The sequence below is a fragment of the Myxine glutinosa genome, chromosome 4 (assembly GCF_964187855.1).
Source record: "Myxine glutinosa chromosome 4, kmMyxGlut1.1, whole genome shotgun sequence".
NCBI classification, from domain to species: Eukaryota; Metazoa; Chordata; class Myxini; order Myxiniformes; family Myxinidae; genus Myxine; species Myxine glutinosa.
Genome location: NC_136264.1, coordinates 150182709 through 150191631, shown reverse-complemented (window position 1 = coordinate 150191631; position 8923 = coordinate 150182709).

Here is an 8923-nt window from a genome sequence, read left to right as displayed (position 1 = left end):
ACCGTCTCTTTGGGAATGGGCGAGACTAATAATTACGCTCAAACTACGCAAATGATGTAGTTTGTTCAGCCTAATATATGAGCGCCGGCCGTTCGAGCAGCCTGCTGTTCATAACGGACACCTTCTCCGGGCGCCGTTACCTGTGCGACACGGGAGCGCAGGTGAGTGTCGTTCCCGCCGGCACGTCAGACAAGCACGCCGCGGGTGGGGGCCCCGCGCTGCTTGCCGCGAACGGGACGCCCATCCGTACGTACGGAAAACGCTGCCTCTCTCTGCGGTTCGGAGGGCAGGTTTTCCGATGGACGTTCGTCACCGCTGACGTGCCCATGGCACTGCTTGGCGCGGACTTCCTGTGCACTAATGGGCTCCTGGTCGACGTCAAGCGCAGACGTCTTGTCCAGGCCGAGATGTTCAGCTCGCTCGCTTGTGCGTTGCCCAGCTCAACGAGCGGCTTGCCAAGCGGCTTGCCGAACGGTTCCGTTCCGGCCACGTTGGTCTGTACGCTTCCGGCAGCGGACGCATTCACCCGCCTCCTCGCCGGCTTCCCGGCCCTCACGCGGCCCACCTTCTCGGCGGGGGCCGTCAAGCACGGGGTGGCTCATCACATCCCCACCGTCGGGCCACCGGTCTACGCCCGGGCACGCCGCCTCGAGCCGACGAAGCTGGCGGTGGCAAAAGCGGGGTTCGCTACCCTGGAGTGACTCGGCATCGTTCGGCGCTCAGAGAGCGCTTGGGCGTCGCCGCTGCACATCGTGCCGAAGCCCGGCGGGGGATGGTGACCGTGCGGGGACTATCGCCGTCTCAATGACGCCACGACTCCCGACCGCTACCCCGTCCCCCACATTCAGGACTTTTCCGCCAGTTTGGCGGGCATGTCCTTCTTCTCGAAGGTAGACCTCATACGCGGCTACCATCAGGTCCCCATCAGGCCGGAGGACGTCCCGAAGACGGCGGTCATCACGCCATTCGGACTCTTCGAGTTCCTGCGCATGCCCTTCGGTCTGAAGAATGCGGCTCAGGCGTTCCAGCGACTGATGGACAGCGTCCTGCGTGACTTGCATTTTGTCTACGTCTACCTGGATGATATCCTCGTCGCCAGCGCGTCCCGCGAAGAGCACCTACGCCACCTTCGCACGCTCTTCGAACGCCTGGGCCAGCATGGCCTGATTGTGAACCCCGCAAAGTGCCGGTTCGGCGCCACCATAATCGATTTTCTGGGGCACCGTGTCACCAGGCACGGAGCCGTCCCCCTGCCGGCCAAGGTGGAGGCGGTGAAGGGGTTTCCGCGCCCCCGCACAATCAGAGGGCTGCAGGAGTTCCTGGGCATGGTGAACTTTTACCATCGGTTCCTGCCCCGTATCGCCCAGCTCCTGCGCCCCCTGCACGAAGCTCTCCGAGGTAAGCCGGGCAAAGGCGACGTTACCTGGACCGAGCAGATGGACACGGCGTTCACGGGCGCGAAGCTCGCCTTGGCTAACGCCACCATGCTCGCGCACCCGGCGCCCGATGCACCGATCGCCCTCACCACCGATGCCTCGGACTACGCGGTGGGCGCGGTGCACGAGCAATGGGTGCGTGGAGCTTGGCAACCGCTGGCGTTCTTTAGCCGGCAGCTTCGCCCGCCCGAACGCCGTTACAGTACCTTCGACCGCGAGTTGCTCAGGCTTCACTTGGCGGTCAGGCACTTCCGCCATCTGCTCGAGGGCCGTGCGTTCACTGCCTTCGTCGACCACAAGCCGCTGATCTTCGCGATGGGCAAGGTCACCGAGCCGTGGTCGGCCCGGCAGCAGCGTCACCTCTCGGCCGTGTCCGAGTACACGACGGACATCCAGCACGTCGCGGGGAAGGACAACCCGGTGGCGGATTGCCTTTCCCGGGCCGTCGCCCACGCAGTCCACCTCGGCATCGACTATGCCCGGATGGCAGCGGACCAGGCCGCTGACCCCGACGTCCAGGCCTTGCGGACCACCGTCACGGGCCTCCGCGTCACCGAGGTGGCGTTCGACGGCGCGGGCGCGGCCCTCTTGTGCGACGTCTCCCTCGGGCATCCTCGCCCCATCGTGCCCGCGGGCTGGCAGCGCCAGGTGTTTGACGCCATCCACGGCCTGTCCCACCCGGGCGCGAGGGCCTCCCAAAGGCTGATCGCCGACAAGTTCGTCTGGCATGGCCTCCGGAAGGCCGTCCGCGGCTGGGCCAGGACGTGCCTCGCGTGCCAGCGCGCCAAGGTGCACCGGCACACCCAGGCCCCGTTGGCCCCGTTCACGGTGCCGGAACGCCGGTTTGACCACGTCCACGTGGACCTGGTGGGACCTCTGCCCCCCTCGCGGGGTTTCACCTACGTCCTCACCATGGTGGACCGCACCACCCGGTGGCCGGAAGCCGTGCCCTTGGCGTCGACAATGGCGGCCGATGTCGCGCAGGCTTTCATCGCCACCTGGGTCGCCCGGTTCGGTGCCCCCTCAGACATCTCGTCCGACCGCGGCCCCCAGTTCACCTTGGAGCTCTGGGGGGCGGTCGCGCAGGGGCTCGGGGTCCGGCTGCACCGAACCACGGCCTACCACCCCCAGGCTAACGGCCTGTGTGAGCGATTTCACCGCTCATTGAAGGCCGCGCTCCGGGCCACCCTCCGCGACGGCGGCTGGGTCGACAGGCTCCCCTGGGTCCTGCTGGGCCTCCGGACGGTGCCCAAGGAGGACCTGCGCGCATCCGCGGCGGAGTTGGTCTTCGGGCAACCGCTGCGGGTGCCGGGCGAGTTCCTCCCCGACTCCACGGCACCATGGTCCGCGGCACAGCAGCGCTCCGCTCTGCAAGAGACCGCCCAGAGGTTCGCCCCGGTGCCAACGGCATGCCACGGGCACCCACCGATGCACGTCACCCCGGAGCTTCGCACGGCGGAGTACGTCTTCGTCCGCCACGATGCCCACCGGACACCACTGCGGCCCCCGTACGACGGGCCTTTCCGCGTGCTGGAGACCGGGGCGAAGCTCTTCACCCTGGACATCGGCGGTACTCCTGACCGCGTTTCGGTAGACCGCCTCAAGCCGGCCCACCTCGACGTGGACCATCCACCGCCAGTGGCCCGACCCCCACGTCGGGGCCGCCCCCCTGCGGGCGGACCCCCAGCACCGCCCAGCCCCGCCGCCACGCCGCCCCCCGGTCCTGCACCCATCCCAGGGGCAGCCAGGGGCATCCCACCTGGCATCCCTGCACCCCGGACGCCGCCGATCGCCAGGGGGCGCTTCGGCCGGGTCATTCGTCTGCCCCGCAAACTGGCCCTCCAGGTGCGCGGGAATTCTGGGGGGGCGCGTGTGGCGGACACAAAAGCCCACTGGCGTGGTGACATCATTCCGCGCACCAAGTGGGCGGTGGCCACGCCCGAGGGGTAGGCGTGGCCTCATGATATACACCGGGCGCGCAGCCTGGAGCGCGCCAGTGTTACAGTGAGCTCCTGAAATAAAGACGCTTATAAGTTACCGCTTGTCCGCTTCCTCCTTGCTCGCAAGCAGCGCGCGTAACGCCGCGCTTTAATACTCTCCTAGGCTCTTTGTTTTAAACTTTTTCCAAACATTTTGTGCTTTAGTATAATCTTTATCAGTTATATGACTTTTATTTAATTCGTTATAGAAATTTTATTTTGAGGGAAGTTGTGTTTCTTTAAATCTCTCAAATGAATCCATATAGTCATACGGATATATTCCCTTTTGTGATAAGAGTTCAATCTCTTCTTGGTTTATGAAATACTCTGAAAGACACGGAAAGATTTTAATATTTGATACCAAGTCAGATAATGGGCTTGCCAATAATTTAAATGTGTCAAGAAACCTGATGTGATTCACAGGCGATGTATGAATTGTTTTTGTGAATGAAATGTATAAATTTCTGATCTGTGTTCGGAATTGCTGAAATGTATCCAGATGTCTTTGAAAGTTCATTAATAAATAGATTCGTATCATCATGAGCATTGTTATGAAGAAAGACAGGAATGAAAGTGGGAAGTTTAAAATTAAGATTACAACTTTGATGAGCTGGACCTCTATATTTACCAGTGAGATGACAATGATCTATAACCTTTAGACCTTCACCAATTTTCTCCGTACAAATATGACATATATTATCCTGCCTAAACTTGTTTTTCTCTTCCTTGGTCAGATTCATCGGTTTATTGGTTTCTCTCATTATCTTGGTTAATCGAACACAGTCTATTTCTGGTCGTTTCACAAACTCCTCTGGGGCATCTTCTCCTCTGTAAAGTTCTAACTTGTTGTAGTCATCACCAACGGATGATTTGATATATTAACAGAAACCACAAGGAGTATGTTTTTGATATTTACTCGTGTAAGACCCTTTAGGATCTGGTGAAGCAGGATCTATTTTTTCAAGGATACTTTCAAAATCAGCGTATAGTATCACAAATCGATGTTTTATAGTCTTGTTGAAATCTTTAAATGATATGTTTGACCCTACTTTTGGCATATTAATTACGGTTGATTTATGATCACTACAGTATTTTGAATGTTGGTTTAATCTTTCTTTAGTATGAAAGAAGTTAAGACAACGCTTACAGGGGTATGTTTTATTAGCTCTATTACACGTTTGAGAAGTAGTCAATCGAGACAAATTTTTGATGTAAGCATAATGTGAATTTTCTTCCAAACGAAAACAAATAAGGTCAATATGAGTTTCTTCATTTTTATAGTTATCAGAAATTTTAAAAATCTGAACTTTGTTTGTTTTTGTTAGTCCATAAACATTAACAGATAGATTATTCATTTTCTCAAATTTCAGAATATCAATCAATGACATAGGAAACTTCAAACCGTTAACATTTAACGTATTCTCATATTTCTTATAATTTGATACTCTCTCAGGTTTTGAATGTGGGGGATGAAGGTGAGCGAGAACAGACCATAGGAAACATTTATTATCTTTGCTTTGAATATTAACAACCGATTTTTAAAGTTTTATTACCCTCGGTAAATCAATGTGAGAACAAGCTTTAAGAGGGTCTGATTTCAGAATGTGTATATCTTGGAAAATTATGTTACTAATACTATATCCACTACCTACAATTGTATTATCTACATCCTGCTCCTGTTTTACAAGTTCACCATGAACACCTGATGATAAGAAATCTTGGAATGATGTGATAAAGTGAGAGTCTGTTCTCATATAGGGAGTTTCTTCAACACCATGTTTTACCATACCCATTTTTACTCCCATATAAAACTTTAAAGTATTCATCTCAGTCAGTGTATCTTTTACAAGTGTTTAAATAACAGGTTTAACCATCTCAATTGCCTCAGCTATTGATTCTGATCCAGGAGTTCCAAACTAAAAAACCCTTATCTCAACATGTCCCTTAAATACTCCATCAGAGTTTTTAATTTTAATAGAGTATACAACTGGCGCTTCATTCTTCTTGTGTTTTTGTGATTGAAGGTGTTTCTTATAACTCCCTTTCAAGACATATTTAGAACAGACATCACAGTGTATAACATTAGATGCCGGAGGAAGTTCTCCAGTATTTCGTCTATGCTTTTTTGTTGGAGGGTGTTCGTTATACCAGACCTTTCGGACATCCTTAGAGCGGACATCACAGTGTTTTTACATTAGACACAGGAGGTAGTTCTCCCGCATTTCGTCTATGCCTTTTTGATTTTAGATGACGTGTCAAAACACGCTTATGATATTCACGATTACAAACGTTGCAATACGTTGTATTCATCATATTTATATCGTAAAAAAACTTGATGAAAATCTCGTAATTTATAGATACTTTTTCACTCCAAATAAAATTTTCTTGATGAAAATCTCGTGATTTATAGATACCTTTTCACTTAAAATAAAATTTTCTTGATGAAAATCTCGTAATTTATATATACTTTTTCGCTTGAAATAAAATTTTCTTGATGAAAATATCGTGGTAATTTATAGATACTTTTTTGCATAAAATAAAATTTTCTTGATGAAAATCTCATTGTAATTTATAGATACTTTTTCGCTGAAAATAAAAATCAGTTCTTGGCACAGATCTTAGTATTGATCCTTGAGGGATATTGTTTAAGTATTAGAACCTTATTTTTCAAAAAAAAATCACCTTTTTTGGAGGAGACTGTTTAATATTTTAGACCTTATTTTTCAATTTTTTATTATCTTTGTCTTTTTTAATTCCTGTGAATAAAATGATCCCAAGATTTCTTCTCCATTTAAATCATATAATTTGTAAATATCATAACAAAGGACATAAACTCTCAGGATCATAACTGTCTTCTGTTCCAACAGAGCAGGAGCTATCATAATCCTCAAAATCTTCACTTGAATAATGACTCATATTTAATTAGCAGAAAAAACATTACCATCTATATCCATATACTTTTTTTCATTGACAGATTCAACTACAATATTTCTAATATTAAAGGTAATTTTAAAATGGTTCTTAACTACTATTGAGCGAAATGACATTTCTCCTGTTCTATTAACATCTTTCATTTCATCAAGATTAACATCTTTAGGGTTATTAAAGATTATAGAAATTTCACCATGTTTACAACTAATAGTTTTATCCTCCTTTTCGGTAGCTTCAGTAAAAAGAGTTTTGTTTTTTGATACTTTAACATCTTTCATTACCTCCTCTAGTTTGCTATAGATCTCCATAAACATTGGTGAAACTCTTGTTATAATTACTTTAATTGACGACTTCCCAAAGACAGAGAATGCTCCTCCTTTAAAAGAGATTGAGTAGCTTATATTATCCTTCATAATAGGTTTAATCCAAAAGTTATTATAATCATCTTTGTTCAATTTTACATCAGTGCAATATATTTCAGTATTCATTTTAAATGAGGAGATTGATTGAAATTTGTCTTTTGTTTTGAAACATTGTATTTATTAGGTAAAAAAGTGGTTGTCAAATGATTGAGGGGAAAATAATCTATCTATATATATATATAAAAGAAAGTTTTTGTTTGTTTGTTTGTTTGTTTGTTTGTCCGCACGCGCTAATCTCCTGAACGGTGAAAGATAGGAGAAAACCTCTGAAACAAAAAATGTCGGGACGGGCCCCGGGAAGGTTATAGGGTAGGTGGCGAGGCCGGTCGAGGCCGCCTCGGCCGGGCAGGGCCCATTTCGCAATTAAAAGCTGAGCTGAATTATAGTAGTCAATCTTCTATGGCCACGAGTAAAAGCTGAATTATAGTAGTAAATTCATTCAAAAAGAACTAAAAGTGTCAGCACGGGCCCCGGAAAGGTTATAGGCTAGGTGGTGAGGCCAGTCGAGGCCACCTCGGCTGGGCTGGGCCCATTTCGCAATTAAAAGCTGAGCTGAATTATATCAGTCAATCTTCTACGGCCGTGAGTAAAAGCTGAATTATAGTAGTAAATTCATTCAAAAAGAACCCGGGCAATGCCGGGTGCTTTCGGCAAGTTTACTATAATCTAAAAATTATATGTGGTTTGGGAGGGGATCAGATGAGATCATTTAGAGAGGTCTATCATTTCATCTTAGCTCAACAGCGATACCTAAACCGAGAGACAAATTCGAATGTAATATTTATCAATATTCTAGATGGTGATTGTTCTTTTAAGAGAATTAAATTATTACCTAAAAAAGAAAAACAAATATTCGTTGGGTCTCTGTATGAGTATAATGAAAAATTGGGAGAGTTAATGAGTCAAATGTAGGGAGAAAGGGGTGAAATTTTTTGCGAAAAATGGTGTAATTTTTTGAGAGAAAAATGGTGTAATTTTTTGAGAGAAAAATGGTGTAATTTTTGAGAGAAAAATAGTGTCATTTTTTGAGGGAAAAATGGTGTAATTTTTTGAGAGAAAAATTGTGTATTTTTTTTAGAGAAAAATGGTGTAGGGGAGAGGCAGGTTATTTGATACACTTTTCAGTTATGTTGGCCTATAATGAAGACTTATAATGAAGCTCGACAGGATTCATGAATTGTCCAAAAGAAATATCAGGGTCTTGTACATATCTGTGAAGCATGCCAGATCTACTGCATTATCAAACTTGGAATGGTGGCTCACAAAAAAACTGTTTGTCAAACGTATCATCTGACCTGACCAAGTGGGTTAGTTGATACACCTTGGAAGGCGTGAATGGGTTAGATGATACATTGATTTCCATGGTATTTCTGCCAATGGTAACAAATTAGCATGCACATAATTACAGATACACATCAAACTAGGCTACATACCATCATTTATGTTTAATATTTGTACTAATGGTATTTTCAGAGTCAATGAGCATTGTTAATTGTACACCGCACCTTTCCTATGCCATCTCCAGGCGCTGCATAACGTCATTGCTAGGCACCGAAAAGGGCTCGGCAATGACGCACGCTGAAAGGGAGTACTCAGTTTTCACACTGGTTGTTTGGTTGTTTGTTTGTTTTTTCTTGTCCGGGCAATATCTCAGCCATCCTTTGAGCAAGGAAGCTGAAATTTCGGCACAATAGTGAGCAAGTACTTTGTCAAAAACAGTATTTTTTGTTTTTTGATTAATCAATTAATTGATGAGTTATTTAATTATTAGCGATTAATTAAGTACGTATGGTGTTGGGCCCCTGGTGTTGGGCTAGCGGCTAGGGTGCCGGCTTAGGATCCTAGGATCCTGGGTTCGAATCTCGGTCGATCGCCGAATTAATGCCAGGGGGGTTGACTCAGCCTGTCATCCTTCCGAGGTCGGCTAATTGAGTACCAGTTCACTGGTAATTCCCTGTTTGGCGTTGAAGGCGGCAAAAAGGGTTGGCGTCAGGAAGGGCATCCGGCCGTAAAACATTGCTTCAAAAAGGGGACCAAAAAACAACAACTACCACGGTCCCCGAAAAGGCCAACCCCCGCTTTGCGGGGAAAAATGGCCTCTAAACGGTGGTTTTAAGTACGTATGCATTTCCTTTCTCTTCTGGCCATTATCTCA